Source organism: Trachemys scripta, chromosome 11, assembly GCF_013100865.1.
Source record: "Trachemys scripta elegans isolate TJP31775 chromosome 11, CAS_Tse_1.0, whole genome shotgun sequence".
Taxonomy (NCBI): domain Eukaryota; kingdom Metazoa; phylum Chordata; order Testudines; family Emydidae; genus Trachemys; species Trachemys scripta.
In genome coordinates, this window is record NC_048308.1 from 66,555,268 (window position 1) to 66,564,434 (window position 9,167).

Sequence of the window (9,167 nt, forward strand, 5' to 3'; positions counted from 1 at the left end):
ACCATACCTTCCCTCTCCCCCTTTTTCTGGGTGCACCAGCTCCAAACCCCTTCCCTCATCCCAGAGAGGGACTGAAGTCTACAGAGCCCTGCAGCCTCCAAGCACCCCCTCCCTCTTCCTAGGGAGTGAGTGAGTGAGTGATTACTGTCTCTGGTTGGTGCCAGCTTCCTGGCTTTATAGGCCCCGCCTCTTCCTGCCCAGCTGAGCCTGCTTGCCATCAATTCCTGCTCCCTGGCTCTTCCTCCAGGTGCAGCCTGTGGAGTTAATAGGCCAACCTGGCTACTTTAAATCCTTCCAGGCCTGTGTGGGGTGGACACCCCATCATACTTTGCCTGTTTACAGCCGTGAAGGATCTGGTCCTATGCCCCCTTCCCCCCATATATTTCAGCTAACAGTTTGCACTACAAACCATCAGCTATAGAGTCAGTTTGGGAAACAATTTTTCAGGACCTACTTCTTCTAGCTTCTCAGCCATTTCTCAGCTAGCCTTGAGTTAAAACAGAATCCCCGCCAATAAAAATGATTTCTTTCCCTATTCTTTTTTCACTTGTTGGTTTGTCTGCAGAGCTTGCATTCTGGATGAGCGTTGGAACAGACTCAGAGCTGTAATTACCCAATGTGTTGTAGCAGCTGCCAGGGACAGTCAAGTGAGCACCATGCTGAGCTCTGTGAGCCAAAGACTTCATCAATGCCTGCACCATCTTGTCTAGGGCTGTGTGACAATCCAATCTCCATACTAAACCTTTTCTTTGGCTTTTTCTGAGCAGGCTTATAATTATGCCAGATCAAGGATGAATTTTGTGGTAAGGATCTCTGTTTGCTAGGGCTGCAAGAGAGACCCTTAAACCCAATTTATTTCAGACGTTTCCTTTCATTCCAAACTGATTCTCAGCAGCAAAGGATTTTCTGGGCTAACCCATGTAGTTCTGCTCTGTCACTAATGTTTTGAATTAATTCCTTACATCCAAATGATGATTATGGTGGGTTAGACCTTTCTTTTGCTGGCATTCAAAGCTGATAATAGTTTGCACATGTTTTCTGGTCATAGTTGTAGCTCTCTGTTGGGCTGCTTTCAAATTGGATTGACTCAGTTAGGCACTATGTGAGGAACTAAATGACCATGCAGCCATGCACATTTAGAGTAGGTATTCTCCAAAAACTTGTCATTTGTTGCTTTTACCTTTTTTACAGTGTTTATGGTATTTGCAGCATTCCATGGTTGGAATGAAGAATTATTATAGTGACAATAAATATTTGAAATGCAGTTTTTAAAGAACACATTCATTGTACTTAATTAATTCTCCAGCCCATTTGGAGCGCACATTCTCATGCAAAAAACAATGGCTTTTTTGTCTTTGTTTTTTGTAGAAGTTTCACTCACCCATCCGTCGGTATTTGCAGGCCTTGGTGTACAAATAGCTAAATATACTGCACGCATTTTTGCATATGAAATCATGATAAATAAAAGCAGTGCACTAGATGCTCCAGTTGGGTGCAGCCCCATTAACTTCAATGGGGAATCTGATCCCGTAACTCCTACTGCTGATACACTGCTTTACAGTTTCAAAGCACTTGCCAAGCATTCAGCCCATCTCTGTTCCCACTGGGCCAGATGGTGCCCTCAGGCATAGGCCTGTGTGAGGGATGATGCCTAGGCTGCACTGACCCAGGAGGAACCCTGGGTACTAGTCCTCCCATGCTCCCCTTTTCCTTTGTGGGAAGGGCAGTATGCTGCACCCCACCCCCATTCTCCACCCTCATGTCCAGCCAACTTCTCTGACCAATGCCTTGGAGTGGGCAGAGTCATAGTTCCACCAACTCTCTCCTTGTCTCCATCCCCCCCCTGTCCACTTTGTTGTGGTAATGGGAGCAACAACAACCATGCAGGCACACTGATACAGGGAGATCCTGGTAGCCAGCAGCCTTAATGCATGGGGTGGAGGGTAGGAATTCTCTCCCCTGCACAGCTAAATTAGTGGCCTATTAAACTGAAGGGTAACATTCCAATTGATTCCAAAAGGAACAGAATTGGGCCCAGTAACTAATGAATCCACCCAAGACCCTTTGAAGTAGATCAATATTATCCCCCCATTTCATGGATATGGACACAGAGAGGGACAAGGTTTAATAGGGAAGAAACCTCTAACCAATGAGAATTACTTTGGAACAGGGGGCTTTTCAGGACACTGTACAAAACTGTCATTCTGGCCATGCCAGAAAAGCTGGACAGTTTACTAGTGGGGTAGGAAGCTTTGAAAAGATGAGGTTATGATCAGTCACTAACCCTTCTTTCTTCCCTCCCTTCCCCCCTCCCTGCCCACAAAGAAAGTACCTGATGTCTAGTCTAGCATTTGTGCTCACTGTACATAACCCGAGCCACATATATTTACTTCAGGACACATTTTTCCTTCGCCCAGTCATGCGGCAGTGAAACAAACGTTACCAAATACAAATAATCAGCTCAGGGTATCCATCTGCCTAGATTAGCTTAATCCCAGCTCACTGTCTGTTATATGGCTGAAGGATTTATAGAGCCAGGTAAAGGCTTTAGAGTCTGGAGATATTCAATGCTTCTGCTTTTAATTATGCTCTGTAGATTTATACACAACATGGAAAGACAGCACGACTTACTTTCCAGTCCAAGCACTCATATTTTCCATCTGGTGTACTACTGTACAATATATATTGTGTCCACATTACATAAAGGCAAAGTTCCTGTAGCAACGTGACTCTTCTCTCTGTTTATAATCAAAAACATTATTATATAGTATTGAAAATAAAAATTAATACTACACATGGCAGTGGCATTTACCTCCTGAATCACCATTTGCAGGTACCATTCCAGAAAGAAGCAGGTGGATGAAAACTGGGTGCTGGAAAGGAAATGTATAATTCCCATAATTTCATTAGAAGTTATTTTGTGTGCTATTTTCCTAAGCACGGCTTCTAAAATTTACACCTTTTCCCCTTGCTAAAATAACATAGTGAGACATAATATTCTCTTACATGGAAATCCTAGAAAGGCCAATAAAAAGGAAGAAAAATCCTATTTTGATCAAAACTTTTATTATAAATTGGAGAGACGGAGGGCGAGGTGATATCTTTTATTGGACCAATTTCTGCCTGTGAGAGAGACAAACTTTTGAGTTTACAGAGCTCTTCTTCTATCCTGGGACTAACCTAGCTACAACAATACTGCATATAAACACTGGAACATCTGTGCATTGTAAAGAGGAAACATTCAAGTCACAGAAATGCGAAGGAGTGTAAAAAACTCAGTAGTACTTCAGCATTGCTCTACTACGGTTAATACGTTTGATAGAATTTATTTATGGTTTTCCAGAACTGATTTTTAAATACAAAAATGCCGAAGTGCCTTAAAAGCCTAATGACAGGTTTCAGAGTAACAGCCGTGTTAGTCTGTATCCGCAAAAAGAAGAACAGGAGTACTTGTGGCACCTTAGAGACTAACAAATTTATTAGAGCATAAGCTTTCGTGGACTACAGCCCACTTCTTCGGATGCATATATAGTATCCTTAAAGACTACTGGGGGAAGAGCTATATTGAAGATCAGTAAGGTGGGAGGAGTAAAGCATCAGATTACAATAAAGCTAGTATATTATTTACTATTAATTATCAATATTTGTTGTTATTATTGCATAGTCCACAGCACAGAGATCTGTGAGTGTGCATAAAACTGTGCAGATATATCAGAAGAAGACAAATTCCTTTCCCGTTAGCAGTTTCGAGCCTTAGGTCTCAATCCAGCAAGTACTTATGCAGGAATAATCCTATTAACTTGTTTCACCTGGGTAGCCCCTTGATGCCAATAGGACTAGCTATGGCAGTAAAGTTAAGCATGTGTTTTCACTTTGCAGGACTCACTGTACTCCTATGAGTAGCACTTAATCATGAGAGTAGTCCCATTCTAGTCAATGGGACTACTCATGTGAATAAGGGCTGCAGGATGGGGTCCTAAATTAGACAGATAATACAACAAATATTGGCAACAGACCATGATGAGTGGATCAATCGCCTCCCCTTTTCACGATATTGTCTTGAAATATCATGAAAAGGGGAGGCGATATTTCTATTTACAAGGGAAGCAGAATGTTATATCATTGGATTCTGCTCCCATTGAAGCCAAAGGGAGTTTTGCCCTTGGTTTCAGTGGGAGCAGGATTGGGCCCATAATTTGTTTTGTTTACTATGTTTCTTATTATTTAACATAGAAGGATTGAAACTCTGGGACCAATAGAAATGTCACTATTTAAAAAAAAAATCAGTGTAAACTGTTTTTTTTTTTTTAGTTAGTCTCTGATCCCACTATACATGCTTACCTTTAAGTATGTGGATAGTCCCACTGACTTCATAGTGACTATTCACATGCTTCAAGTTAAGCATGTGCTTAAATCTTTGCAGGCTCGGGGTTTAAATATTTTTCTGCAGTGTTTACAACCCCAGCATGGAGGCACTTCATGAGACCCTGAAAAGGAAATTGATGAGAAATGCATAGCAAACAAAAGTGATACTTATTAATCTATATTCATTGGCCAATGCAAAATATAAACAACAGAATTAATTATCAAAATTAGTTTATTTAAAATTAATCATAGATAGTAATCAAAAGTGCTTTTGGTAATAGACATTTAAAAATAGGTTTATGATTTTTTTAATCTTGCATTGTCTCATTAAGGCATATTTAGAAAACCATCAAACATTTCCAAATAAGTAAGAAATCAGATGAGGTAATTCACATGAGATTTTTCATCTGGCCTTTTGGAAATAGAGTATTTCATGTCTGAACGTCATTACTAATGAAAAATCAAGAGAAACAATAAGTAAGTAAAGCCAGAATGTTGGGTTTGATGTCAGCCGGGGCATACGCTTAAATAAACTCCACCCTCATAAGTAACAATCGAACAAACCATGAGTGTTGTAGAAAGGGCTGCAGTTCTTTTTTAAAAGAAAAAATAAGAGACATACTGGAATGTTTAGCCAATCAAATTACTTTTAAATTAACAGATAGGGTAGAATTTTCAAAGCCACGTAAAAGTATCTGCATGATGGCAATTGCTCATTAGACGGGAGGGGGAATTCGGTATTCTAACCTGCTAGGCATCTGTGAAAATCCCACTCATAACATAACACTTTGTGCCAAATTGATCCCTGGTGGGACTCCATTGATTGCATGCAGTTATATCATGAATGAATATGGCCTCTGATATTTGTGCCCAAGTGTTGATTCTTTGCTGGCTTTCATGACTTGTACTATAATATTTTAGATCTAAAATGCTCCTGCAATCAAATTTCTTATTCCTAAAATGGTAAAGGGACTCGGAAATGGTATGAACCTAATCTGTCTGTAGGACATTCTTAAAATTATAAACTTGTGGGTCACCCTGAATTCCACTCAGCAGGTTTCATTGCAGTTGAATTCAGCCACAAATCTGCTTACTTATAATTTCCACATGCATTATTGCTTTTAAGGGTGAAAGAACATGCCAATGTGTTGGAGACACATTTTATTGTCTAACTTGTGGCGTGAACACTTGAAAAGGGGTCCAATATCTAAACATTTTAGGCCAGAGACTACATAAAGAAATAAAAATAATTATGTATTATTATTATTATTAAAAATGAGTCTATACAGTTTGCAGTGTCATATGCACATGTTCTTTTACAGCTGCAAAAGGAGATCACTAATAGCTTTCAGTGAAAAATGACTGTCCAGACTTTATACCCAAACTGCATCTTTATGTTTGTTAGGTCAAATTCTGGTGCTGCACCATTTGCTTACAAAATGGCTGCACACAGCTTTAATGTGACCAGGGTTGGCAGAAGCTTCCTAACAGTGTCGGGGCCACTGTGGTCCTACCTCCCAGACCGCACCTTCTCCCCAAGCCTTTGTGCCGCCTCTTCCCTCCAATACCTCACCCCCCTCCTCCCGTCACTTGTCCTTACAGCTGGTAAAAAGTGGGAGGGTCCTCCCCAGAAGTGGGAGGGCCCTCCCCCTCCCCCATTCCGGCACCCCTGAATATGACCCTGTGCTCTGGCCATCTCTGTCGCCATTCGCATCCCTCCCCGTATGAATTAGTCTATCTATGACCAGAAGCAGACTAAATAGGTTGTTTGTGATCAGGGACTACTGCACAACAGGGGACGTCTGTGCCAAAGTGTGTAGGCCATGTTTTCTGCCCATTAGTCCCACTCTTGGTCTGATATGGACTAGAAAAGGCCTGCAGAACGATCTCTTCACATGTCTGGAGGATGTAATATGGATTACACACACGGGGACACTGGCAAGAAACTGAAATTTGGTTTTATTTTTTTATTTTATTATTATTACTCATTGGAGTAATTTTAGACCACAAGTAGGGGTTATTCTAACTTATGGCGGCCTCCCTACGATTCCCAGTGGGCTGCTGCACAGCCCAGAATGGTTGTAGTCCTGAGCGATATGGCTACTCCCCTCCCACCCCAACACACCTTTTCCTTCCCCGACATGCCCTGTCACTAGGCAGCCTGCCCCTTTAAGGCCAGGAGGCCCAGGACTCTCTGTCAAGTTAGCCCTGTCCTGTGACACCTGTGGTGGGTGTTAGAGGCAGAAAGCCCAGCGGTTGAGGCTGACTGGATAGGGGAGTAGGCAAGCTGCTCTGATGTGGGATCGAGCTTGGAACTGACTGAGGCCCGCGGCGGAAGGGTAGTCCTGACCCAGATGGTGGGACTGTTTTGAGCCTAGGAGCTGGTGGTTAGACAGTGAGAGGGGCTGTTGTCCCTGGGTCCTGCCTGTAAGGGAGGCTGTCGACTGAGCCCAGCAGGGCTGAAGATTGTTTTGATGTTGTGTTGGACCTGGACTAAGGGACTCTGTTATGCTCGAAGGGGCTGAATGCTTTAGAGTGGCTTGACTCGAGGGCCAGATCACCTCAACAGCAGGAGTAGCTGGAAGAACATGGTGGGACAGTGAGCCACATGACACATGGTGGAGAATGTGGGCAAGACTCGCCCCCAGAATCATAGGAGAGGACTGACACTTTGGGTGCACAGGTTATCAGATGGAGGATGCTATTCGTCTACTGGCAGAGCAGCAGCTACAGATCCAAGCTAGGGTGACCAGACAGCAAGTGTGAACAATTGGGACTGGGGGTGGAGGGTAATAGGAGCCTATATAAGAAAAAGACCCAAAAATCGGGACTGTCCTTATAAAATCGGAATATCTGGTCACCCTAATCCAAGCACTCTTTCAGCAACTCCTGCAGGGTCAGCAGAAGCAGCGAGAGGCACACTGCACCGCTCAGTGGGAAATACAGCCAGTGTGGTTTGTGGCATAGTGGCAGGAAGACCACTGCCACCTGCAAAGGGAGAAATGCTTTTGTATTTCTGGTGTAGAAGACCTGGTCACTGAGGTTTGAGTGCCCAGTAGGCAGCAGGATGATCAGGGGTGGCCACGTAAGAAGCAGACCCTGGAAGGCAGGAACCCAGAAGGGCCTGCCTACGTGTTTCAGAGGCGGACAGATGGGGCATATCAGGTGAGTCTGCCCCTTGAATGGTGAATATGGAAAGACAACGAGGGAAGTCTTAAGAAAAGTGAAGTTTGGGGAGTGGGAAGGTGAAGAAGCCCTGCGCATGAAAAGAAATGGTCTCCAGGACAGAGTCTCAAAGGGAGGAGTAGCGTAGTCTACTGACTGAACTGTGTGAGCCCCTGGCAGCCATGTGCTCCAACTTATGGCAGCCTGCCTATGATTCCCCAGTGGGCTGCTGCACACTCAGAATAGCTGTAGTCCTGAGCTACTCCCCTCTCACCCCGACACACCGCTTCCTTCCCCAGTATGCCCTGTCACAGGGTAGCCTGCCCCTTTAAGGGCCAGGAAGCCCAGGGCTCCCTGTTCAACTAGCCCTGTCCTGTGACACCTGTGCTGGGTGTTGGAGGCGGAAAGCCCAGCTGTTGAGGCTGACTGGGTAGGGCAGCAGCAGGCAGGCTGCTCTGATGTGGGGTCAGAAGCCAGGCTCTCCCTTGGAACTGGCTGAGGGCTGTGATCTGCCAGAGGCCCTGGGTAAAAGGGCAGATTTGACCCGGATGGTTGGGTTGATTGGAGCCCAGGAGCCGGCAGCAAGACAGGCTGTTGCTGCTGCGTGTCTGCCTGTAAGGAAGAGGGGTGAAGTCTGAGCCCAGGGGGCTGAAGACTTTTGTCTTGATGTTGTTTTTGGATTGGAAGTAAGAGACTCTGTTACCCCGGAAGGTGAATGCTTTGAAGTGGCTTGTTCGGAAGGCCAAGTGACCTCTGTGGCGAGAGTAGGCTGGAGTTTGTTATGAGGAAACTAAGGTGCATGTGCTGCAATGCCAGGACTCGCCACAAGGGGGTATGCCAGGATGGTGAGTCATGATGCAAGATGCCTGGTGTATACCAGGGACCCCAAGAGGGGATAGCCCAGGGCTGCATACGCTCACCCCACACTCCTTCTGCAGCAGGGTAATGTTCCATTGGGTTGCTGTGGACCTTTGATGGTCCCTATATGTCACTGCAGTTATGTATATGAGCTGAGACTAGGGCTAGAATCTGCCCCCCCCCCTTCTATATGCAGTTACTGTCATTGCCTGCACAAATTGTGCACACAAACAGCCATAATTGCATAGCTACTTGTACATGCACACTACTGATTTCCATGTACAATTCTGGTAATGGCACACTGAACTTGTCTACCTGCCAGGCTCATCTCCAGTGAAGGTAACATCTTCTGAAGTTTAACCCTGATGTTAGAGATGGACCCAAGTTGAAAAGTGCAGATCTGGATTTCAAACACCCCAAACCTCAAGTCTGGGGTTTGATTTGGCCCGTTGCAAAGAGAGGGTCCACTTACAAAAAGTGAATCTGGGCTTGGATTTCAAACACACCCTAAGCTTGGAGGTATTTGGATCTGGGGATTTAGCTGACACCCATCTCAAGCTAATATTAGGGTTGCAAAATTTCTGCATAAATTAGGGTTACCATATCTAGCAAATAAAAAAAGAGGACCCTCCACGGGCCCTGGCCCCGCCCATTTCCCCACCCCAGCCCCGCTCTGACTCCGCCCCTTCCCCACCCTAACTCCACCCCCTCCTCCCTCCCACTCCCAGCCACGCGGAAAGGGCTGCCCGAGCGCTACCGGCTTCACGGTTTGCCGGGCA